At 41.9% G+C, this 25,658-nt stretch overlaps 14 non-coding genes across 14 annotated transcripts; all 14 read right to left on the reverse strand.

Moving 5' to 3' along the window:
- Nucleotides 1-179: 179 nt before the first annotated feature.
- trnas-gcu (transfer RNA serine (anticodon GCU)) lies at nucleotides 180-261 on the reverse strand. The gene has a single exon. It is a non-coding gene; the product is annotated as a tRNA-Ser (tRNA).
- A 1,702-nt stretch (nucleotides 262-1,963) lies between these two features.
- trnas-gcu (transfer RNA serine (anticodon GCU)) lies at nucleotides 1,964-2,045 on the reverse strand. The gene has a single exon. It is a non-coding gene; the product is annotated as a tRNA-Ser (tRNA).
- A 1,703-nt stretch (nucleotides 2,046-3,748) lies between these two features.
- trnas-gcu (transfer RNA serine (anticodon GCU)) lies at nucleotides 3,749-3,830 on the reverse strand. The gene has a single exon. It is a non-coding gene; the product is annotated as a tRNA-Ser (tRNA).
- A 1,609-nt stretch (nucleotides 3,831-5,439) lies between these two features.
- On the reverse strand, nucleotides 5,440-5,521 carry trnas-gcu (transfer RNA serine (anticodon GCU)). Its single transcript has one exon. It is a non-coding gene; the product is annotated as a tRNA-Ser (tRNA).
- Nucleotides 5,522-7,223: 1,702 nt separating this feature from the next.
- On the reverse strand, nucleotides 7,224-7,305 carry trnas-gcu (transfer RNA serine (anticodon GCU)). Its single transcript has one exon. It is a non-coding gene; the product is annotated as a tRNA-Ser (tRNA).
- A 1,699-nt stretch (nucleotides 7,306-9,004) lies between these two features.
- Nucleotides 9,005-9,086, reverse strand: trnas-gcu (transfer RNA serine (anticodon GCU)). The gene has a single exon. It is a non-coding gene; the product is annotated as a tRNA-Ser (tRNA).
- A 1,692-nt stretch (nucleotides 9,087-10,778) lies between these two features.
- trnas-gcu (transfer RNA serine (anticodon GCU)) lies at nucleotides 10,779-10,860 on the reverse strand. Its single transcript has one exon. It is a non-coding gene; the product is annotated as a tRNA-Ser (tRNA).
- A 1,702-nt stretch (nucleotides 10,861-12,562) lies between these two features.
- Nucleotides 12,563-12,644, reverse strand: trnas-gcu (transfer RNA serine (anticodon GCU)). Its single transcript has one exon. It is a non-coding gene; the product is annotated as a tRNA-Ser (tRNA).
- A 1,705-nt stretch (nucleotides 12,645-14,349) lies between these two features.
- Nucleotides 14,350-14,431, reverse strand: trnas-gcu (transfer RNA serine (anticodon GCU)). Its single transcript has one exon. It is a non-coding gene; the product is annotated as a tRNA-Ser (tRNA).
- A 1,703-nt stretch (nucleotides 14,432-16,134) lies between these two features.
- On the reverse strand, nucleotides 16,135-16,216 carry trnas-gcu (transfer RNA serine (anticodon GCU)). Its single transcript has one exon. It is a non-coding gene; the product is annotated as a tRNA-Ser (tRNA).
- Nucleotides 16,217-17,916: 1,700 nt separating this feature from the next.
- On the reverse strand, nucleotides 17,917-17,998 carry trnas-gcu (transfer RNA serine (anticodon GCU)). Its single transcript has one exon. It is a non-coding gene; the product is annotated as a tRNA-Ser (tRNA).
- A 3,137-nt stretch (nucleotides 17,999-21,135) lies between these two features.
- trnas-gcu (transfer RNA serine (anticodon GCU)) lies at nucleotides 21,136-21,217 on the reverse strand. Its single transcript has one exon. It is a non-coding gene; the product is annotated as a tRNA-Ser (tRNA).
- A 1,700-nt stretch (nucleotides 21,218-22,917) lies between these two features.
- trnas-gcu (transfer RNA serine (anticodon GCU)) lies at nucleotides 22,918-22,999 on the reverse strand. The gene has a single exon. It is a non-coding gene; the product is annotated as a tRNA-Ser (tRNA).
- A 1,709-nt stretch (nucleotides 23,000-24,708) lies between these two features.
- Nucleotides 24,709-24,790, reverse strand: trnas-gcu (transfer RNA serine (anticodon GCU)). The gene has a single exon. It is a non-coding gene; the product is annotated as a tRNA-Ser (tRNA).
- Between the last annotated feature and the right edge of the window lie 868 nt (nucleotides 24,791-25,658).

Consider the following 25,658-nt stretch of genomic DNA (forward strand, 5'->3'; position numbering starts at 1 on the left):
ATGACTTGACATGCTGAATTCTAAACACACCAAAGGACCCTTGAATTTAATCAGAACATTGATGTAGGAGTGAATGTGGACAATCCTTACACAAAAATTGCATTTGGTGTGAACACAGCTTAAAACTTGTCATGGTGCTACTGAACAACGTCTGTTGACACTCCAAAAGAAAAAATACACAATGAGGATGGGATTTGAACCCATGCGTGCAAAGCACAATGGATTAGCAGTCCATCTCCTTAACCTCTCGGACACCTCATCTGGAATTCAATTCTTTCGTGACACCACTGGTCTCATAAAATCGTATGCCATCATTGGCCTCGTGCGGCCTGTGGCATCTTGAGGTAGCCCATTATTTCCAGCTACTCAAGCAAGTTGGGATTTTTTAAAAACTAAAAATGTGCCAGTATGTGGATATACAACAAGGTTAGAAGGACCTGTGCTCTCATTGTGGCCAAAAGGACTTTTGGATTTGAGCAACCAATCAGAGCATTTTGCTAGGGAATTACTTCAAATGGCAGAGTGCTTGCTTTGCATGTGAGAACAAGGGGGATAGATGTCCACATTCTGCACAACATTTTCTTTTGTATCTACGTTTCATCAAACTGTTGGTGCAAGAAGCATGTACTTATGAGATGAGTTGCAGAGTTTGGTCTGTTGTTGGTATGGAATTTACCTTTAAGGAATACTTGTTGATCAGGGATTTCTGTTCTTGACAGATAGTGCCTCTGTGGCTTTCAGGTGTTGATGTCAATGATTAGAATTCCGTGGGTTCCCCAAAAGCCAGAGTGACATTCATTGAGCGCTCTTGATCATGATAAGAAATGAGTCTATGTACATGCTGACAGAGTGGTTGACTGCGAGTAAAAAGATGCATGCAAATTGACCATCAGAAAAGGTAAAGATCAGAACGACTTGTTTGTTGTTTACCTTTCATTTGGCAGAGTTGGTAATGAGTCAAGTTTCAAATCTGCAGATCCTTGTAGATGGCCCGTGGGTTTATATTATCTTTGTAAACATGGCGTGTCCAACCCTTCTAGCATTAGCTTTGCAACTGTGGAGGCAAATATAGAATCGTGTGGTTTTTAACCACTGGAAAAAGTTGATATTTTGGAGAGAAAAAGCCGCAAAAACAGTGTTTGGATATGCACCGAAGCTACGAAGAACTGTCACAGCCATACAAAAAGTGTCATTAAACATTTGGCATAAAAACGGAGTTGATTCGTAGGGGAATTAGCTCAAGTGGTAGAGCGCTCGCTTTGCATGTGAGAGGTAGAGGGATCGATGCCCTCATTCTCCGTTATCCTGAGCTCCTGTCTGTTGATCATCAAATACAGTCCTTTAGATGTACCCTCATTGGGAATCATACTACATGTCTTTACACCAATGCCCATTAAAAACATTGCAAAATGCTGACCGAGCTTTCAAACTGCTGCAACTACCTTACTGTCTTTCAGATGTTTATGACAAAAGCTTTCATTCAAGTCAGGGCTTTGAAAGTGTTTACTGAAACACCTGCTCCTTGCAACCATCAACAAAGATAGTGTGAGTGCAGTTGACGCAGACAAGGTAATAGATGCAACTGCATGAATGCATTCATAAGACCTTTTCTTGTTGGGTATTGCTGCTGTTGTTTTGGATGTTGGTAAGAATGTAACTACTTAGAAGAGGGGCATGAGTGTAATGCTGCTTTCACACTGAGTTCGATTCGGTGTTGCATTTGAGTGGGGCAGCTAGCTGCCTTTCGACGCTTGTCAAATTCGTTGCATGATGTATGTCCGAAAATGACTTGACATGCTGAATTCTAAACACACCAAAGGACCCTTGAATTTAATCAGAACATTGATGTAGGAGTGAATGTGGACAATCCTTACACAAAAATTGCATTTGGTGTGAACACAGCTTAAAACTTGTCATGGTGCTACTGAACAACGTCTGTTGACACTCCAAAAGAAAAAATACACAATGAGGATGGGATTTGAACCCATGCGTGCAAAGCACAATGGATTAGCAGTCCATCTCCTTAACCTCTCGGACACCTCATCTGGAATTCAATTCTTTCGTGACACCACTGGTCTCATAAAATCGTATGCCATCATTGGCCTCGTGCGGCCTGTGGCATCTTGAGGTAGCCCATTATTTCCAGCTACTCAAGCAAGTTGGGATTTTTTAAAAACTAAAAATGTGCCAGTATGTGGATATACAACAAGGTTAGAAGGACCTGTGCTCTCATTGTGGCCAAAAGGACTTTTGGATTTGAGCAACCAATCAGAGCATTTTGCTAGGGAATTACTTCAAATGGCAGAGTGCTTGCTTTGCATGTGAGAACAAGGGGGATAGATGTCCACATTCTGCACAACATTTTCTTTTGTATCTACGTTTCATCAAACTGTTGGTGCAAGAAGCATGTACTTATGAGATGAGTTGCAGAGTTTGGTCTGTTGTTGGTATGGAATTTACCTTTAAGGAATACTTGTTGATCAGGGATTTGTGTTCTTGACAGATAGTGCCTCTGTGGCTTTCAGGTGTTGATGTCAATGATTAGAATTCCGTGGGTTCCCCAAAAGCCAGAGTGGCATTCATTGAGCGCTCTTGATCATGATAACAAAATGAGTCTATGTACATGCTGACAGAGTGGTTGACTGCGAGTAAAAAGATGCATGCAAATTCACCATCAGAAAAGGTAAAGATCAGAACGACTTGTTTGTTGATTACCTTTCATTTGGCAGAGTTGGTAATGAGTCAAGTTTCAAATCTGCAGATCCTTGTAGATGGCCCGTGGGTTTATATTATCTTTGTAAACATGGCGTGTCCAACCCTTCTAGCATTAGCTTTGCAACTGTGGAGGCAAATATAGAATCGTGTGGTTTTTAACCACGGGAAAAAGTTGATATTTTGGAGAGAAAAAGCCGCAAAAACAGTGTTTGGATATGCACCGAAGCTACGAAGAACTGTCACAGCCATACAAAAAGTGTCATTAAACATTTGGCATAAAAACGGAGTTGATTCGTAGGGGAATTAGCTCAAGTGGTAGAGCGCTCGCTTTGCATGTGAGAGGTAGAGGGATCGATGCCCTCATTCTCCATTATCCTGAGCTCCTGTCTGTTGATCATCAAATACAGTCCTTTAGATGTACCCTCATTGGGAATCATGCTACATGTCTTTACACCAATGCCCAGTAAAAACATTGCAAAATGCTGACCAAGCTTTCAAACTGCTGCAACTACCTTACTGTCTTTCAGATGTTTATGACAAAAGCTTTCATTCAAGTCAGGGCTTTGAAAGTGTTTACTGAAACACCTGCTCCTTGCAACCATCAACAAAGATAGTGTGAGTGCAGTTGACGCAGACAAGGTAATAGATGCAACTGCATGAATGCATTCATAAGACCTTTTCTTGTTGGTAATTGCTGCTGTTGTTTTGGATGTTGGTAAGAATGTAACTACTTAGAAGAGGGGCATGAGTGTAATGCTGCTTTCACACTGAGTTCGATTCGGTGTTGCATTTGAGTGGGGCAGCTAGCTGCCTTTCGACGCTTGTCAAATTCGTCGCATGATGTATGTCCGAAAATGACTTGACATGCTGAATTCTAAACACACCAAAGGACCCTTGAATTTAATCAGAACATTGATGTAGGAGTGAATGTGGACAATCCTTACACACAAATTGCATTTGGTGTGAACACAGCTTAAAACTTGTCATGGTGCTACTGAACAACGTCTGTTGACACTCCAAAAGAAAAAATACACGATGAGGATGGGATTTGAACCCATGCGTGCAAAGCACAATGGATTAGCAGTCCATTTCCTTAACCTCTCGGACACCTCATCTGGAATTCAATTCTTTCGTGACACCACTGGTCTCATAAACTCGTATGCCATCATTGGCCTCGTGCGGCCTGTGGCATCTTGAGGTAGCCTATTATTTCCAGCTACTCAAGCAAGTTGGGATTTTTTAAAAACTAAAAATGTGCCAGTATGTGGATATACAACAAGGTTAGAAGGACCTGTGCTCTCATTGTGGCCAAAAGGACTTTTGGATTTGAGCAACCAATCAGAGCATTTTGCTAGGGAATTACTTCAAATGGCAGAGTGCTTGCTTTGCATGTGAGAACAAGGGGGATAGATGTCCACATTCTGCACAACATTTTCTTTTGTATCTACGTTTCATCAAACTGTTGGTGCAAGAAGCATGTACTTATGAGATGAGTTGCAGAGTCTGGTCTGTTGTTGGTATGGAATTTACCTTTAAGGAATACTTGTTGATCAGGGATTTCTGTTCTTGACAGATATTGCCTCTGTGGCTTTCAGGTGTTGATGTCAATGATTAGAATTCCGTGGGTTCCCCAAAAGCCAGAGTGACATTCATTGAGCGCTCTTGATCATGATAAGAAATGAGTCTATGTACATGCTGACAGAGTGGTTGACTGCGAGTAAAAAGATGCATGCAAATTCACCATCAGAAAAGGTAAAGATCAGAACGACTTGTTTGTTGATTACCTTTCATTTGGCAGAGTTGGTAATGAGTCAAGTTTCAAATCTGCAGATCCTTGTAGATGGCCCGTGTGTTTATATTATCTTTGTAAACATGGCGTGTCCAACCCTTCTAGCATTAGCTTTGCAACTGTGGAGGCAAATATAGAATCGTGTGGTTTTTAACCACTGGAAAAAGTTGATATTTTGGAGAGAAAAAGCCGCAAAAACAGTGTTTGGATATGCACCGAAGCTACGAAGAACTGTCACAGCCATACAAAAAGTGTCATTAAACATTTGGCATAAAAACGGAGTTGATTCGTAGGGGAATTAGCTCAAGTGGTAGAGCGCTCGCTTTGCATGTGAGAGGTAGAGGGATCCCAGGGTTAGGGTTAGGCCATTAAAAACATTGCAAAATGCTGACCGAGCTTTCAAACTGCTGCAACTACCTTACTGTCTTTCAGATGTTTATGACAAAAGCTTTCATTCAAGTCAGGGCTTTGAAAGTGTTTACTGAAACACCTGCTCCTTGCAACCATCAACAAAGATAGTGTGAGTGCAGTTGACGCAGACAAGGTAATAGATGCAACTGCATGAATGCATTCATAAGACCTTTTCTTGTTGGGTATTGCTGCTGTTGTTTTGGATGTTGGTAAGAATGTAACTACTTAGAAGAGGGGCATGAGTGTAATGCTGCTTTCACACTGAGTTCGATTCGGTGTCACATTTGAGTGGGGCAGCTAGCTGCCTTTATACGCTTGTCAAATTCGTCGCACGATGTATGTCCGAAAATGACTTGACACGCTGAATGCTAAACACACTACAGGACCCTTGAATATAATCAGAACATTGATGTAGGAGTGAATGTGGACAATCTTTACACACAAATTGCATTTGGTGTGAACACAGCTTAAAACTTGTCATGGTGCTACTGAACATCTGTTGACACTCCAAAAGACAAAATACACGATGAGGATGGGATTTGAACCCATGCGTGCAAAGCACAATGGATTAGCAGTCCATCTCCTTAACCTCTCGGACACCTCATCTGGAATTCAATTCTTTCGTGACACCACTGGTCCCATAAACTCGTATGCCATCATTGGCCTTGTGCGGCCTGTGGCATCTTGAGGTAGCCCATTATTTCCAGCTACTCAAGCAAGTTGGGATTTTTTAAAAACTAAAAATGTGCCAGTATGTGGATATACAACAAGGTTAGAAGGACCTGTGCTCTCATTGTGGCCAAAAGGACTTTTGGATTTGAGCAACCAATCAGAGCATTTTGCTAGGGAATTACTTCAAATGGCAGAGTGCTTGCTTTGCATGTGAGAACAAGGGGGATAGATGTCCACATTCTGCAAAACATTTTCTTTTGTATCTACGTTTCATCAAACTGTTGGTGCAAGAAGCATGTACTTATGAGATGAGTTGCAGAGTTTGGTCTGTTGTTGGTATGGAATTTACCTTTAAGGAATACTTGTTGATCAGGGATTTGTGTTCTTGACAGAAAGTGCCTCTGTGGCTTTCAGGTGTTGATGTCAATGATTAGAATTCCGTGGGTTCCCCAAAAGCCAGAGTGACATTCATTGAGCGCTCTTGATCATGATAAGAAATGAGTCTATGTACATGCTGACAGAGTGGTTGACTGCGAGTAAAAAGATGCATGCAAATTCACCATCAGAAAAGGTAAAGATCAGAACGACTTGTTTGTTGATTACCTTTCATTTGGCAGAGTTGGTAATGAGTCAAGTTTCAAATCTGCAGATCCTTGTAGATGGCCCGTGTGTTTATATTATCTTTGTAAACATGGCGTGTCCAACCCTTCTAGCATTAGCTTTGCAACTGTGGAGGCAAATATAGAATCGTGTGGTTTTTAACCACTGGAAAAAGTTGATATTTTGGAGAGAAAAAGCCGCAAAAACAGTGTTTGGATATGCACCGAAGCTACGAAGAACTGTCACAGCCATACAAAAAGTGTCATTAAACATTTGGCATAAAAACGGAGTTGATTCGTAGGGGAATTAGCTCAAGTGGTAGAGCGCTCGCTTTGCATGTGAGAGGTAGAGGGATCGATGCCCTCATTCTCCATTATCCTGAGCTCCTGTCTATTGATCATCAAATACAGTCCTTTAGATGTACCCTCATTGGGAATCATACTACATGTCTTTACACCAATGCCCATTAAAAACATTGCAAAATGCTGACCGAGCTTTCAAACTGCTGCAACTACCTTACTGTCTTTCAGATGTTTATAACAAAAGCTTTCATTCAAGTCAGGGCTTTGAAAGTGTTTACTGAAACACCTGCTCCTTGCAACCATCAACAAAGATAGTGTGAGTGCAGTTGACGCAGACAAGGTAATAGATGCAACTGCATGAATGCATTCATAAGACCTTTTCTTGTTGGGTATTGCTGCTGTTGTTTTGGATGTTGGTAAGAATGTAACTACTTAGAAGAGGGGCATGAGTGTAATGCTGCTTTCACACTGAGTTCGATTCTGTGTTGCATTTGAGTGTGGCAGCTAGCTGCCTTTAGACGCTTGTCAAATTCGTTGCACGATGTATGTCCGAAAATGACTTGACACGCTGAATGCTAAACACACCACAGGACCCTTGAATATAATCAGAACATTGATGTAGGAGTGAATGTGGACAATCCTTACACACAAATTGCATTTGGTGTGAACACAGCTTAAAACTTGTCATGGTGCTACCGAACAACGTCTGTTGACACTCCAAAAGACAAAACACACAATGAGGATGGGAATTGAACCCATGCGTGCAAAGCACAATGGATTAGCAGTCCATCTCCTTACCCTCTCGGACACCTCATCTGGAAATTAATTCTTTCGTGACACCACTGGTCTCATAAACTCCTATGCCATCATTGGCCTCGTGCGGCCTGTGGCATCTTGAGGTAGCCCATTATTTCCAGCTACTCAAGCAAGTTGGGATTTTTTAAAAACTAATAATGTGCCAATATGTGGATATACAACAAGGTTAGAAGGACCTGTGCTCTCATTGTGGCCAAAAGGACTTTTGGATTTGAGCAACCAATCAGAGCATTTTGCTAGGGAATTACTTCAAATGGCAGAGTGCTTGCTTTGCATGTGAGAACAAGGGGGATAGATGTCCACATTCTGCACAACATTTTCTTTTGTATCTACGTTTCATCAAACTGTTGGTGCATGAAGCATGTACTTATGAGATGAGTTGCAGAGTTTGGTCTGTTGTTGGTATGGAATTTACCTTTAAGGAATACTTGTTGATCAGGGATTTGTGTTCTTGACAGATATTGCCTCTGTGGCTTTCAGGTGTTGATGTCAATGATTAGAATTCCGTGGGTTCCCCAAAAGCCAGAGTGACATTCATTGAGCGCTCTTGATCATGATAAGAAATGAGTCTATGTACATGCTGACAGAGTGGTTGACTGCGAGTAAAAAGATGCATGCAAATTCACCATCAGAAAAGGTAAAGATCAGAACGACTTGTTTGTTGATTACCTTTCATTTGGCAGAGTTGGTAATGAGTCAAGTTTCAAATCTGCAGATCCTTGTAGATGGCCCGTGTGTTTATATTATCTTTGTAAACATGGCGTGTCCAACCCTTCTAGCATTAGCTTTGCAACTGTGGAGGCAAATATAGAATCGTGTGGTTTTTAACCACTGGAAAAAGTTGATATTTTGGAGAGAAAAAGCCGCAAAAACAGTGTTTGGATATGCACCGAAGCTACGAAGAACTGTCACAGCCATACAAAAAGTGTCATTAAACATTTGGCATAAAAACGGAGTTGATTCGTAGGGGAATTAGCTCAAGTGGTAGAGCGCTCGCTTTGCATGTGAGAGGTAGAGGGATCGATGCCCTCATTCTCCATTATCCTGAGCTCCTGTCTATTGATCATCAAATACAGTCCTTTAGATGTACCCTCATTGGGAATCATACTACATGTCTTTACACCAATGCCCATTAAAAACATTGCAAAATGCTGACCGAGCTTTCAAACTGCTGCAACTACCTTACTGTCTTTCAGATGTTTATAACAAAAGCTTTCATTCAAGTCAGGGCTTTGAAAGTGTTTACTGAAACACCTGCTCCTTGCAACCATCAACAAAGATAGTGTGAGTGCAGTTGACGCAGACAAGGTAATAGATGCAACTGCATGAATGCATTCATAAGACCTTTTCTTGTTGGGTATTGCTGCTGTTGTTTTGGATGTTGGTAAGAATGTAACTACTTAGAAGAGGGGCATGAGTGTAATGCTGCTTTCACACTGAGTTCGATTCTGTGTCACATTTGAGTGTGGCAGCTAGCTGCCTTTATACGCTTGTCAAATTCGTCGCACGATGTATGTCCGAAAATGACTTGACACGCTGAATGCTAAACACACCACAGGACCCTTGAATATAATCAGAACATTGGTGTAGGAGTGAATGTGGACAATCCTTACACACAAATTGCATTTGGTGTGAACACAGCTTAAAACTTGTCATGGTGCTACTGAACGTCTGTTGACACTCCAAAAGACAAAATACACAATGAGGATGGGATTTGAACCCATGCGTGCAAAGCACAATGGATTAGCAGTCCATCTCCTTAACCTCTCGGACACCTCATCTGGAATTCAATTCTTTCGTGACACCACTGGTCTCATAAACTCGTATGCCATCATTGGCCTCGTGCGGCCTGTGGCATCTTGAGGTAGCCCATTATTTCCAGCTACTCAAGCAAGTTGGGATTTTTTAAAAACTAATAATGTGCCAGTATGTGGATATACAACAAGGTTAGAAGGACCTGTGCTCTCATTGTGGCCAAAAGGACTTTTGGATTTGAGCAACCAATCAGAGCATTTTGCTAGGGAATTACTTCAAATGGCAGAGTGCTTGCTTTGCATGTGAGAACAAGGGGGATAGATGTCCACATTCTGCACAACATTTTCTTTTGTATCTACGTTTCATCAAACTGTTGGTGCAAGAAGCATGTACTTATGAGATGAGTTGCAGAGTTTGGTCTGTTGTTGGTTTGGAATTTACCTTTAAGGAATACTTGTTGATCAGGGATTTCTGTTCTTGACAGATAGTGCCTCTGTGGCTTTCAGGTGTTGATGTCAATGATTAGAATTCCGTGGGTTCCCCAAAAGCCAGAGTGACATTCATTGAGCGCTCTTGATCATGATAAGAAATGAGTCTATGTACATGCTGACAGAGTGGTTGACTGCGAGTAAAAAGATGCATGCAAATTCACCATCAGAAAAGGTAAAGATCAGAACGACTTGTTTGTTGATTACCTTTCATTTGGCAGAGTTGGTAATGAGTCAAGTTTCAAATCTGCAGATCCTTGTAGATGGCCCGTGTGTTTATATTATCTTTGTAAACATGGCGTGTCCAACCCTTCTAGCATTAGCTTTGCAACTGTGGAGGCAAATATAGAATCGTGTGGTTTTTAACCACTGGAAAAAGTTGATATTTTGGAGAGAAAAAGCCGCAAAAACAGTGTTTGGATATGCACCGAAGCTACGAAGAACTGTCACAGCCATACAAAAAGTGTCATTAAACATTTGGCATAAAAACGGAGTTGATTCGTAGGGGAATTAGCTCAAGTGGTAGAGCGCTCGCTTTGCATGTGAGAGGTAGAGGGATCGATGCCCTCATTATCCTGAGCTCCTGTCTATTGATCATCAAATACAGTCCTTTAGATGTACCCTCATTGGGAATCATACTACATGTCTTTACACCAATGCCCATTAAAAACATTGCAAAATGCTGACCGAGCTTTCAAACTGCTGCAACTACCTTACTGTCTTTCAGATGTTTATGACAAAAGCTTTCATTCAAGTCAGGGCTTTGAAAGTGTTTACTGAAACACCTGCTCCTTGCAACCATCAACAAAGATAGTGTGAGTGCAGTTGACGCAGACAAGGTAATAGATGCAACTGCATGAATGCATTCATAAGACCTTTTCTTGTTGGGTATTGCTGCTGTTGTTTTGGATGTTGGTAAGAATGTAACTACTTAGAAGAGGGGCATGAGTGTAATGCTGCTTTCACACTGAGTTCGATTCTGTGTCACATTTGAGTGTGGCAGCTAGCTGCCTTTATACGCTTGTCAAATTCGTCGCACGATGTATGTCCGAAAATGACTTGACACGCTGAATGCTAAACACACCACAGGACCCTTGAATATAATCAGAACATTGGTGTAGGAGTGAATGTGGACAATCCTTACACACAAATTGCATTTGGTGTGAACACAGCTTAAAACTTGTCATGGTGCTACTGAACGTCTGTTGACACTCCAAAAGACAAAATACACAATGAGGATGGGATTTGAACCCATGCGTGCAAAGCACAATGGATTAGCAGTCCATCTCCTTAACCTCTCGGACACCTCATCTGGAATTCAATTCTTTCGTGACACCACTGGTCTCATAAACTCGTATGCCATCATTGGCCTCGTGCGGCCTGTGGCATCTTGAGGTAGCCCATTATTTCCAGCTACTCAAGCAAGTTGGGATTTTTTAAAAACTAATAATGTGCCAGTATGTGGATATACAACAAGGTTAGAAGGACCTGTGCTCTCATTGTGGCCAAAAGGACTTTTGGATTTGAGCAACCAATCAGAGCATTTTGCTAGGGAATTACTTCAAATGGCAGAGTGCTTGCTTTGCATGTGAGAACAAGGGGGATAGATGTCCACATTCTGCACAACATTTTCTTTTGTATCTACGTTTCATCAAACTGTTGGTGCAAGAAGCATGTACTTATGAGATGAGTTGCAGAGTTTGGTCTGTTGTTGGTATGGAATTTACCTTTAAGGAATACTTGTTGATCAGGGATTTCTGTTCTTGACAGATAGTGCCTCTGTGGCTTTCAGGTGTTGATGTCAATGATTAGAATTCCGTGGGTTCCCCAAAAGCCAGAGTGGCATTCATTGAGCGCTCTTGATCATGATAAGAAATGAGTCTATGTACATGCTGACAGAGTGGTTGACTGCGAGTAAAAAGATGCATGCAAATTGACCATCAGAAAAGGTAAAGATCAGAACGACTTGTTTGTTGATTACCTTTCATTTGGCAGAGTTGGTAATGAGTCAAGTTTCAAATCTGCAGATCCTTGTAGATGGCCCGTGGGTTTATATTATCTTTGTAAACATGGCGTGTCCAACCCTTCTAGCATTAGCTTTGCAACTGTGGAGGCAAATATAGAATCGTGTGGTTTTTAACCACTGGAAAAAGTTGATATTTTGGAGAGAAAAAGCCGCAAAAACAGTGTTTGGATATGCACCGAAGCTACGAAGAACTGTCACAGCCATACAAAAAGTGTCATTAAACATTTGGCATAAAAACGGAGTTGATTCGTAGGGGAATTAGCTCAAGTGGTAGAGCGCTCACTTTGCATGTGAGAGGTAGAGGGATCGATGCCCTCATTCTCCGTTATCCTGAGCTCCTGTCTGTTGATCATCAAATACAGTCCTTTAGATGTACCCTCCTTGGGAATCATACTACATGTCTTTACACCAATGCCCATTAAAAACATTGCAAAATGCTGACCGAGCTTTCAAACTGCTGCAACTACCTTACTATCTTTCAGATGTTTATGACAAAAGCTTTCATTCAAGTCAGGGCTTTGAAAGTGTTTACTGAAACACCTGCTCCTTGCAACCATCAACAAAGATAGTGTGAGTGCAGTTGACGCAGACAAGGTAATAGATGCAACTGCATGAATGCATTCATAAGACCTTTTCTTGTTGGGTATTGCTGCTGTTGTTTTGGATGTTGGTAAGAATGTAACTACTTAGAAGAGGGGCATGAGTGTAATGCTGCTTTCACACTGAGTTCGATTCGGTGTTGCATTTGAGTGGGGCAGCTAGCTGCCTTTCGACGCTTGTCAAATTCGTTGCATGATGTATGTCCGAAAATGACTTGACATGCTGAATTCTAAACACACCAAAGGACCCTTGAATTTAATCAGAACATTGATGTAGGAGTGAATGTGGACAATCCTTACACAAAAATTGCATTTGGTGTGAACACAGCTTAAAACTTGTCATGGTGCTACTGAACAACGTCTGTTGACACTCCAAAAGAAAAAATACACAATGAGGATGGGATTTGAACCCATGCGTGCAAAGCACAATGGATTAGCAGTCCATCTCCTTAACCTCTCGGACACCTCATCTGGAATTCAATTCTTTCGTGACACCACTGGTCTCATAAAATCGTATGCCATCATTGGCCTCGTGCGGCCTGTGGCATCTTGAGGTAGCCCATTATTTCCAGCTACTCAAGCAAGTTGGGATTTTTTAAAAACTAAAAATGTGCCAGTATGTGGATATACAACAAGGTTAGAAGGACCTGTGCTCTCATTGTGGCCAAAAGGACTTTTGGATTTGAGCAACCAATCAGAGCATTTTGCTAGGGAATTACTTCAAATGGCAGAGTGCTTGCTTTGCATGTGAGAACAAGGGGGATAGATGTCCACATTCTGCACAACATTTTCTTTTGTATCTACGTTTCATCAAACTGTTGGTGCAAGAAGCATGTACTTATGAGATGAGTTGCAGAGTTTGGTCTGTTGTTGGTATGGAATTTACCTTTAAGGAATACTTGTTGATCAGGGATTTCTGTTCTTGACAGATAGTGCCTCTGTGGCTTTCAGGTGTTGATGTCAATGATTAGAATTCCGTGGGTTCCCCAAAAGCCAGAGTGACATTCATTGAGCGCTCTTGATCATGATAAGAAATGAGTCTATGTACATGCTGACAGAGTGGTTGACTGCGAGTAAAAAGATGCATGCAAATTGACCATCAGAAAAGGTAAAGATCAGAACGACTTGTTTGTTGTTTACCTTTCATTTGGCAGAGTTGGTAATGAGTCAAGTTTCAAATCTGCAGATCCTTGTAGATGGCCCGTGGGTTTATATTATCTTTGTAAACATGGCGTGTCCAACCCTTCTAGCATTAGCTTTGCAACTGTGGAGGCAAATATAGAATCGTGTGGTTTTTAACCACTGGAAAAAGTTGATATTTTGGAGAGAAAAAGCCGCTAAAAAAACAGTGTTTGGATATGCACCGAAGCTACGAAGAACTGTCACAGCCATACAAAAAGTGTCATTAAACATTTGGCATAAAAACGGAGTTGATTCGTAGGGGAATTAGCTCAAGTGGTAGAGCGCTCGCTTTGCATGTGAGAGGTAGAGGGATCGATGCCCTCATTCTCCGTTATCCTGAGCTCCTGTCTGTTGATCATCAAATACAGTCCTTTAGATGTACCCTCATTGGGAATCATACTACATGTCTTTACACCAATGCCCATTAAAAACATTGCAAAATGCTGACCGAGCTTTCAAACTGCTGCAACTACCTTACTGTCTTTCAGATGTTTATGACAAAAGCTTTCATTCAAGTCAGGGCTTTGAAAGTGTTTACTGAAACACCTGCTCCTTGCAACCATCAACAAAGATAGTGTGAGTGCAGTTGACGCAGACAAGGTAATAGATGCAACTGCATGAATGCATTCATAAGACCTTTTCTTGTTGGGTATTGCTGCTGTTGTTTTGGATGTTGGTAAGAATGTAACTACTTAGAAGAGGGGCATGAGTGTAATGCTGCTTTCACACTGAGTTCGATTCGGTGTTGCATTTGAGTGGGGCAGCTAGCTGCCTTTCGACGCTTGTCAAATTCGTTGCATGATGTATGTCCGAAAATGACTTGACATGCTGAATTCTAAACACACCAAAGGACCCTTGAATTTAATCAGAACATTGATGTAGGAGTGAATGTGGACAATCCTTACACAAAAATTGCATTTGGTGTGAACACAGCTTAAAACTTGTCATGGTGCTACTGAACAACGTCTGTTGACACTCCAAAAGAAAAAATACACAATGAGGATGGGATTTGAACCCATGCGTGCAAAGCACAATGGATTAGCAGTCCATCTCCTTAACCTCTCGGACACCTCATCTGGAATTCAATTCTTTCGTGACACCACTGGTCTCATAAAATCGTATGCCATCATTGGCCTCGTGCGGCCTGTGGCATCTTGAGGTAGCCCATTATTTCCAGCTACTCAAGCAAGTTGGGATTTTTTAAAAACTAAAAATGTGCCAGTATGTGGATATACAACAAGGTTAGAAGGACCTGTGCTCTCATTGTGGCCAAAAGGACTTTTGGATTTGAGCAACCAATCAGAGCATTTTGCTAGGGAATTACTTCAAATGGCAGAGTGCTTGCTTTGCATGTGAGAACAAGGGGGATAGATGTCCACATTCTGCACAACATTTTCTTTTGTATCTACGTTTCATCAAACTGTTGGTGCAAGAAGCATGTACTTATGAGATGAGTTGCAGAGTTTGGTCTGTTGTTGGTATGGAATTTACCTTTAAGGAATACTTGTTGATCAGGGATTTCTGTTCTTGACAGATAGTGCCTCTGTGGCTTTCAGGTGTTGATGTCAATGATTAGAATTCCGTGGGTTCCCCAAAAGCCAGAGTGGCATTCATTGAGCGCTCTTGATCATGATAACAAAATGAGTCTATGTACATGCTGACAGAGTGGTTGACTGCGAGTAAAAAGATGCATACAAATTCACCATCAGAAAAGGTAAAGATCAGAACGACTTGTTTGTTGATTACCTTTCATTTGGCAGAGTTGGTAATGAGTCAAGTTTCAAATCTGCAGATCCTTGTAGATGGCCCGTGGGTTTATATTATCTTTGTAAACATGGCGTGTCCAACCCTTCTAGCATTAGCTTTGCAACTGTGGAGGCAAATATAGAATCGTGTGGTTTTTAACCACGGGAAAAAGTTGATATTTTGGAGAGAAAAAGCCGCAAAAACAGTGTTTGGATATGCACCGAAGCTACGAAGAACTGTCACAGCCATACAAAAAGTGTCATTAAACATTTGGCATAAAAACGGAGTTGATTCGTAGGGGAATTAGCTCAAGTGGTAGAGCGCTCGCTTTGCATGTGAGAGGTAGAGGGATCGATGCCCTCATTCTCCATTATCCTGAGCTCCTGTCTGTTGATCATCAAATACAGTCCTTTAGATGTACCCTCATTGGGAATCATGCTACATGTCTTTACACCAATGCCCAGTAAAAACATTGCAAAATGCTGACCAAGCTTTCAAACTGCTGCAACTACCTTACTGTCTTTCAGATGTTTATGACAAAAGCTTTCATTCAAGTCAGGGCTTTGAAAGTGTTTACTGAAACACCTGCTCCTTGCAACCATCAACAAAGATAGTGTGAGTGCAGTTGACGCAGACAAGGTAATAGATGCAACTGCATGAATACATTCATAAGACCTTTTCTTGTTGGTAATTGCTGCTGTTGTTTTGGATGTTGGTAAGAATGTAACTACTTAGAAGAGGGGCATGAGTGTAATGCTGCTTTCACACTGAGTTCGATTCGGTGTTGCATTTGAGTGGGGCAGCTAGCTGCCTTTCGACGCTTGTCAAATTCGTCGCATGATGTATGTCCGAAAATGACTTGACATGCTGAATTCTAAACACACCAAAGGACCCTTGAATTTAATCAGAACATTGATGTAGGAGTGAATGTGGACAATCCTTACACACAAATTGCATTTGGTGTGAACACAGCTTAAAACTTGTCATGGTGCTACTGAACAACGTCTGTTGACACTCCAAAAGAAAAAATACACGATGAGGATGGGATTTGAACCCATGCGTGCAAAGCACAATGGATTAGCAGTCCATTTCCTTAACCTCTCGGACACCTCATCTGGAATTCAATTCTTTCGTGACACCACTGGTCTCATAAACTCGTATGCCATCATTGGCCTCGTGCGGCCTGTGGCATCTTGAGGTAGCCTATTATTTCCAGCTACTCAAGCAAGTTGGGATTTTTTAAAAACTAAAAATGTGCCAGTATGTGGATATACAACAAGGTTAGAAGGACCTGTGCTCTCATTGTGGCCAAAAGGACTTTTGGATTTGAGCAACCAATCAGAGCATTTTGCTAGGGAATTACTTCAAATGGCAGAGTGCTTGCTTTGCATGTGAGAACAAGGGGGATAGATGTCCACATTCTGCACAACATTTTCTTTTGTATCTACGTTTCATCAAACTGTTGGTGCAAGAAGCATGTACTTATGAGATGAGTTGCAGAGTCTGGTCTGTTGTTGGTATGGAATTTACCTTTAAGGAATACTTGTTGATCAGGGATTTCTGTTCTTGACAGATATTGCCTCTGTGGCTTTCAGGTGTTGATGTCAATGATTAGAATTCCGTGGGTTCCCCAAAAGCCAGAGTGACATTCATTGAGCGCTCTTGATCATGATAAGAAATGAGTCTATGTACATGCTGACAGAGTGGTTGACTGCGAGTAAAAAGATGCATGCAAATTCACCATCAGAAAAGGTAAAGATCAGAACGACTTGTTTGTTGATTACCTTTCATTTGGCAGAGTTGGTAATGAGTCAAGTTTCAAATCTGCAGATCCTTGTAGATGGCCCGTGTGTTTATATTATCTTTGTAAACATGGCGTGTCCAACCCTTCTAGCATTAGCTTTGCAACTGTGGAGGCAAATATAGAATCGTGTGGTTTTTAACCACTGGAAAAAGTTGATATTTTGGAGAGAAAAAGCCGCAAAAACAGTGTTTGGATATGCACCGAAGCTACGAAGAACTGTCACAGCCATACAAAAAGTGTCATTAAACATTTGGCATAAAAACGGAGTTGATTCGTAGGGGAATTAGCTCAAGTGGTAGAGCGCTCGCTTTGCATGTGAGAGGTAGAGGGATCGATGCCCTCATTCTCCATTATCCTGAGCTCCTGTCTGTTGATCATCAAATACAGTCCTTTAGATTGTACCCTCTTTGGGAATCATACTACATGTCTTTACACCAATGCCCATTAAAAACATTGCAAAATGCTGACCGAGCTTTCAAACTGCTGCAACTACCTTACTGTCTTTCATATGTTTATGACAAAAGCTTTCATTCAAGTCACGGCTTTGAAAGTGTTTACTGAAACACCTGCTCCTTGCAACCATCAACAAAGATAGTGTGAGTGCAGTTGATGCAGACAAGGTAATAGATGCAACTGCATGAATGCATTCATAAGACCTTTTCTTGTTGGGTATTGCTGCTGTTGTTTTGGATGTTGGTAAGAATGTAACTACTTAGAAGAGGGGCATGAGTGTAATGCTGCTTTCACACTGAGTTCGATTCTGTGTCACATTTGAGTGGGGCAGCTAGCTGCCTTTATACGCTTGTCAAATTCGTCGCACGATGTATGTCCGAAAATGACTTGACACGCTGAATGCTAAAAACACCACAGGACCCTTGAATATAATCAGAACATTGGTGTAGGAGTGAATGTGGACAATCCTTACACACAAATTGCATTTGGTGTGAACACAGCTTAAAACTTGTCATGGTGCTACTGAACGTCTGTTGACACTCCAAAAGAAAAAATACACGATGAGGATGGGATTTGAACCCATGCGTGCAAAGCACAATGGATTAGCAGTCCATCTCCTTAACCTCTCGGACACCTCATCTGGAATTCAATTCTTTCGTGACACCACTGGTCTCATAAACTCGTATGCCATCATTGGCCTCGTGCGGCCTGTGGCATCTTGAGGTAGCCCATTATTTCCAGCTACTCAAGCAAGTTGGGATTTTTTAAAAACTAAAAATGTGCCAGTATGTGGATATACAACAAGGTTAGAAGGACCTGTGCTCTCATTGTGGCCAAAAGGACTTTTGGATTTGAGCAACCAATCAGAGCATTTTGCTAGGGAATTACTTCAAATGGCAGAGTGCTTGCTTTGCATGTGAGAACAAGGGGGATAGATGTCCACATTCTGCACAACATTTTCTTTTGTATCTACGTTTCATCAAACTGTTGGTGCAAGAAGCATGTACTTATGAGATGAGTTGCAGAGTTTGGTCTGTTGTTGGTATGGAATTTACCTTTAAGGAATACTTGTTGATCAGGGATTTGTGTTCTTGACAGATAGTGCCTCTGTGGCTTTCAGGTGTTGATGTCAATGATTAGAATTCCGTGGGTTCCCCAAAAGCCAGAGTGACATTCATTGAGCGCTCTTGATCATGATAAGAAATGAGTCTATGTACATGCTGACAGAGTGGTTGACTGCGAGTAAAAAGATGCATGCAAATTCACCATCAGAAAAGGTAAAGATCAGAACGACTTGTTTGTTGATTACCTTTCATTTGGCAGAGTTGGTAATGAGTCAAGTTTCAAATCTGCAGATCCTTGTAGATGGCCCGTGTGTTTATATTATCTTTGTAAACATGGCGTGTCCAACCCTTCTAGCATTAGCTTTGCAACTGTGGAGGCAAATATAGAATCGTGTGGTTTTTAACCACTGGAAAAAGTTGATATTTTGGAGAGAAAAAGCCGCAAAAACAGTGTTTGGATACGCACCGAAGCTACGAAGAACTGTCACAGCCATACAAAAAGTGTCATTAAACATTTGGCATAAAAACACAGTTGATTCGTAGGGGAATTAGCTCAAGTGGTAGAGCGCTCGCTTTGCATGTGAGAGGTAGAGGGATCGATGCCCTCATTCTCCATTATCCTGAGCTCCTGTCTATTGATCATCAAATACAGTCCTTTAGATGTACCCTCATTGGGAATCATACTACATGTCTTTACACCAATGCCCATTAAAAACATTGCAAAATGCTGACCGAGCTTTCAAACTGCTGCAACTACCTTACTGTCTTTCAGATGTTTATGACAAAAGCTTTCATTCAAGTCAGGGCTTTGAAAGTGTTTACTGAAACACCTGGGGCCTCATTTATAAAACTTTGCGTAGGATTTGCGTCAGAAGTGGCGTACGGATGAAACATAGGACGTGCGTACGCACAGAAATATTCGGATTTATAAAACCGTGCGCACGCACATCCTACGCATCTTTCCCTTTATAAATCACAACCGATTCTAAATGCAGCGCAGCTTTTGCGGCTACATGACACGCCCATAGTTGCCCATAAATAGTCCATGAAACGCCCACAAATTAATATTCATGGCTTGCTAAATCATGGCAAACACAGAGGGGAAATCAAAAAAACGTAACTTCACTCAATGTGAAGTAGAAGTTATCGTTGGCGAGGTGGAAAAGAGGAGAAAAGTGTTGTTTGGGGCACAGTGTGGGCATTACTAATGCCAAAAAGGCACGTGAGCGGCAAACGGTGGCAGACGCCGTAAATGCTGTAGCCTCACAACCTCGGACGTGGCCGAAATAAAAAAGAAATGAAAGAAATGATCGGACATCAAAGTAGAGGCAAAAAAACGTCTAGCGCTGCATCGGCAGAGTGTGTCCGCCACGTGGGGGGGGGGGACCGGAGCTGACCCCTCTTGATGAGAAACTGGCCGCTATTATTGGGGAATCCCTATTAAGTCCCCCTTATCGGCGTCCTCCTCCGCCTCAGTCACCTGACTGAGACGGAGGGGACGCCGACGCGCCAGGGTCAGGGTGACACAGGTAAGAGAAATAATTCAAATGAATGCAGTCAAGTCACATGTATGCAGGCTACACAATTACAGATTATTAATATAGAAAAATTTTATTTTAGTTGCTGGGTGTTCCAGCGGGGCCAGTGGTTACGATGCTGCAGCTGAGCAGCCGTCTGGACCCAGCGTCTCCACGGCACGCGGCTCTCAACCCTCCAGCAGTGGACGCGTCCTCACCGATGCAGTCCTTGAAATGCAGAGGGAAGTCAGTAGTTCAATCAGAGAGGTGGCCAAGGAGTTGGGCGAAATCAAGATCGCCCTGACTGAAATAAACTGCACGATGAGGGAATTCTTAAATAAATAATATTTTCCACACCTCTTTTTCTTTACCATCGACGCATCACTTCCAAACGCTGGCGCACAGCAGCAGCAAATGGCTCAAATGCGTGGGGATGGGGTTCAGGGTCGGGGCCAACACAGCAATCAGCGCCAGGGGGTAGAGGCACGTTTTTAAGCTGTGCCACATTGTGTAGCACAGCACATGCCAGCACGATTTGGCACACACTGTCACTTTCACGTGTTTCTTCCATCTGCCGACGGTGTCGCCATTTCTCATTTCACCCGTTTTTGTGCGTACGCCTGGGTCAGAGCTTGCGTGGAGGACCGCACATTTTCCCGTCAAGTTTGCTTTTTATAAATCTCAACTATTGCGTAGAGAGTGGCGTACGCCTTCTTTTGTGCGTACGCAACGTTTATAAATGAGGCCCCTGCTCCTTGCAACCATCAACAAAGATAGTGTGAGTGCAGTTGAAGCAGACAAGGTAATAGACGCAACTGCATGAATGCATTCATAAGACCTTTTCTTGTTGGGTATTGCTGCTGTTGTTTTGGATGTTGGTAAGAATGTAACTACTTAGAAGAGGGGCATGAGTGTAATGCTGCTTTCACACTGAGTTCGATTCTGTGTCACATTTGAGTGGGGCAGCTAGCTGCCTTTCGACGCTTGTCAAATTCGTCGCACGATGTATGTCCGAAAATGACTTGACACGCTGAATGCTAAAAACACCACAGGACCCTTGAATATAATCAGAACATTGATGTAGGAGTGAATGTGGACAATCCTTACACACAAATTGCATTTGGTGTGAACACAGCTTAAAACTTGTCATGGTGCTACTGAACAACGTCTGTTGACACTCCAAAAGAAAAAATACACGATGAGGATGGGATTTGAACCCATGCGTGCAAAGCACAATGGATTAGCAGTCCATCTCCTTAACCTCTCGGACACCTCATCTGGAATTCAATTCTTTCGTGACACCACTGGTCTCATAAAATCGTATGCCATCATTGGCCTCGTGCGGCCTGTGGCATCTTGAGGTAGCCCATTATTTCCAGCTACTCAAGCAAGTTGGGATTTTTTAAAAACTAAAAATGTGCCAGTATGTGGATATACAACAAGGTTAGAAGGACCTGTGCTCTCATTGTGGCCAAAAGGACTTTTGGATTTGAGCAACCAATCAGAGCATTTTGCTAGGGAATTACTTCAAATGGCAGAGTGCTTGCTTTGCATGTGAGAACAAGGGGGATAGATGTCCACATTTTGCACAACATTTTCTTTTGTATCTACGTTTCATCAAACTGTTGGTGCAAGAAGCATGTACTTATGAGATGAGTTGCAGAGTTTGGTCTGTTGTTGGTATGGAATTTACCTTTAAGGAATACTTGTTGATCAGGGATTTCTGTTCTTGACAGATAGTGCCTCTGTGGCTTTCAGGTGTTGATGTCAATGATTAGAATTCCGTGGGTTCCCCAAAAGCCAGAGTGGCATTCATTGAGCGCTCTTGATCATGATAACAAAATGAGTCTATGTACATGCTGACAGAGTGGTTGACTGCGAGTAAAAAGATGCATGCAAATTCACCATCAGAAAAGGTAAAGATCAGAATGAGTTGTTTGTTGATTACCTTTCATTTGGCAGAGTTGGTAATGAGTCAAGTTTCAAATCTGCAGATCCTTGTAGATGGCCCGTGGGTTTATATTATCTTTGTAAACATGGCGTGTCCAACCCTTCTAGCATTAGCTTTGCAACTGTGGAGGCAAATATAGAATCGTGTGGTTTTTAACCACTGGAAAAAGTTGATATTTTGGAGAGAAAAAGCCGCAAAAACAGTGTTTGGATATGCACCGAAGCTACGAAGAACTGTCACAGCCATACAAAAAGTGTCATTAAACATTTGGCATAAAAACACAGTTGATTCGTAGGGGAATTAGCTCAAGTGGTAGAGCGCTCGCTTTGCATGTGAGAGGTAGAGGGATCGATGCCCTCATTCTCCATTATCCTGAGCTCCTGTCTGTTTATCATCAAATACAGTCCTTTAGATGTACCCTCATTGGGAATCATACTACATGTCTTTACACCAATGCCCATTAAAAACATTGCAAAATGATGACCGAGCTTTCAAACTGCTGCAACTACCTTACTGTCTTTCAGATGTTTATGACAAAAGCTTTCATTGAAGTCAGGGCTTTGAAAGTGTTTACTGAAACACCTGCTCCTTGCAACCATCAACAAAGATAGTGTGAGTGCAGTTGACGCAGACAAGGTAATAGATGCAACTGCATGAATGCATTCATAAGACCTTTTCTTGTTGGGTATTGCTGCTGTTGTTTTGGATGTTGGTAAGAATGTAACTACTTAGAAGAGGGGCATGAGTGTAATGCTGCTTTCACACTGAGTTCGATTCGGTTTTGCATTTGAGTGGGGCAGCTAGCTGCCTTTCGACGCTTGTCAAATTTGTCGCATGATGTATGTCCGAAAATGACTTGACATGCTGAATTCTAAACACACCAAAGGACCCTTGAATTTAATCAGAACATTGATGTAGGAGTGAATGTGGACAATCCTTACACAAAAATTGCATTTGGTGTGAACACAGCTTAAAACTTGTCATGGTGCTACCGAACGTCTGTTGACACTCCAAAAGACAAAACACACAATGAGGATGGGAATTGAACCCATGCGTGCAAAGCACAATGGATTAGCAGTCCATCTCCTTAACCTCTCGGACACCTCATCTGGAAAATTAATTCTTTCGTGACACCACTGGTCTCATAAACTCCTATGCCATCATTGGCCTCGTGCGGCCTGTGGCATCTTGAGGTAGCCCATTATTTCCAGCTACTCAAGCAAATTGGGATTTTTTAAAAACTAATAATGTGCCAGTATGTGGATATACAACAAGGTTAGAAGGACCTGTGCTCTCATTGTGGCCAGAAGGACTTTTGGATTTGAGCAACCAATCAGAGCATTTTGCTAGGGAATTACTTCAAATGGCAGAGTGCTTGCTTTGCATGTGAGAACAAGGGGGATAGATGTCCACATTCTGCACAACATTTTCTTTTGTATCTACGTTTCATCAAACTGTTGGTGCAAGAAGCATGTACTTATGAGATGAGTTGCAGAGTTTGGTCTGTTGTTGGTATGGAATTTACCTTTAAGGAATACTTGTTGATCAGGGATTTCTGTTCTTGACAGATAGTGCCTCTGTGGCTTTCAGGTGTTGATGTCAATGATTAGAATTCCGTGGGTTCCCCAAAAGCCAGAGTGACATTCATTGAGCGCTCTTGATCATGATAAGAAATGAGTCTATGTACATGCTGACAGAGTGGTTGACTGCGAGTAAAAAGATGCATGCAAATTCACCATCAGAAAAGGTAAAGATCAGAACGACTTGTTTGTTGATTACCTTTCATTTGGCAGAGTTGGTAATGAGTCAAGTTTCAAATCTGCAGATCCTTGTAGATGGCCCGTGTGTTTATATTATTTTTGTAAACATGGCGTGTCCAACCCTTCTAGCATTAGCTTTGCAACTGTGGAGGCAAATATAGAATCGTGTGGTTTTTAACCACTGGAAAAAGTTGATATTTTGGAGAGAAAAAGCCGCAAAAACAGTGTTTGGATATGCACCGAACCCACGAAGAACTGTCACAGCCATACAAAAAGTGTCATTAAACATTTGGCATAAAAACGCAGTTGATTCGTAGGGGAATTAGCTCAAGTGGTAGAGCACTCGCTTTGCATGTGAGAGGTAGAGGGAACGATGCCCTCATTCTCCATTATCCTGAGCTCCTGTCTGTTGATCATCAAAAACAGACCTTTAGATGTACCCTCATTGGGAATCATACTACATGTCTTTGCACCAATGCCCATTAAAAACATTGCGAAATGCTGACCGAGCTTTCAAACTGCTGCAAGTACCTTACTGTCTTTCAGATGTTTATGACAAAAGCTTTCATTCAAGTCAGGGCTTTTAAAGCTTTGAAAGTGTTTACTGAAACACCTGCTCCTTGCAACCATCAACAAAGATAGTGTGAGTGCAGTTGACACAGACAAGGTAATAGATGCAACTGCATGAATGCATTCATAAGACCTTTTCTTGTTGGGTATTGCTGCTGTTGTTTTGGATGTTGGTAAGAATGTAACTACTTAGAAGAGGGGCATGAGTGTAATGCTGCTTTCACACTGAGTTCGATTCTGTGTCACATTTGAGTGGGGCAGCTAGCTGCCTTTATACGCTTGTCAAATTCGTCGCACGATGTATGTCCGAAAATGACTTGACACGCTGAATGCTAAAAACACCACAGGACCCTTGAATATAATCAGAACATTGGTGTAGGAGTGAATGTGGACAATCCTTACACACAAATTGCATTTGGTGTGAACACAGCTTAAAACTTGTCATGGTGCTACTGAACGTCTGTTGACACTCCAAAAGAAAAAATACACAATGAGGAAGGGATTTGAACCCATGCGTGCAAAGCACAATGGATTAGCAGTCCATCTCCTTAACCTCTCGGACACCTCATCTGGAATTCAATTCTTTCGTGACACCACTGGTCTCATAAACTCGTATGCCATCATTGGCCTCGTGCGGCCTGTGGCATCTTGAGGTAGCCAATTATTTCCAGCTACTCAAGCAAGTTGGGATTTTTTAAAAACTAAAAATGTGCCAGTATGTGGATATACAACAAGGTTAGAAGGACCTGTGCTCTCATTGTGGCCAAAAGGACTTTTGGATTTGAGCAACCAATCAGAGCATTTTGCTAGGGAATTACTTCAAATGGCAGAGTGCTTGCTTTGCATGTGAGAACAAGGGGGATAGATGTCCACATTCTGCACAACATTTTCTTTTGTGTCTACGTTTCATCAAACTGTTGGTGCAAGAAGCATGTACTTATGAGATGAGTTGCAGAGTTTGGTCTGTTGTTGGTATGGAATTTACCTTTAAGGAATACTTGTTGATCAGGGATTTCTGTTCTTGACAGATAGTGCCTCTGTGGCTTTCAGGTGTTGATGTCAATGATTAGAATTCCGTGGGTTCCCCAAAAGCCAGAGTGACATTCATTGAGCGCTCTTGATCATGATAAGAAATGAGTCTATGTACATGCTGACAGAGTGGTTGACTGCGAGTAAAAAGATGCATGCAAATTCACCATCAGAAAAGGTAAAGATCAGAACGACTTGTTTGTTGATTACCTTTCATTTGGCAGAGTTGGTAATGAGTCAAGTTTCAAATCTGCAGATTCTTGTAGATGGCCCGTGTGTTTATATTATCTTTGTAAACATGGCGAGTCCAACCCTTCTAGCATTAGCTTTGCAACTGTGGAGGCAAATATAGAATCGTGTGGTTTTTAACCACTGGAAAAAGTTGATATTTTGGAGAGAAAAAGCCGCA

Source organism: Oryzias latipes, chromosome 1 (assembly GCF_053564925.1).
Source record: "Oryzias latipes strain Hd-rR chromosome 1, Olatipes_Hd-rR_3.1".
NCBI lineage: Eukaryota > Metazoa > Chordata > Actinopteri > Beloniformes > Adrianichthyidae > Oryzias > Oryzias latipes.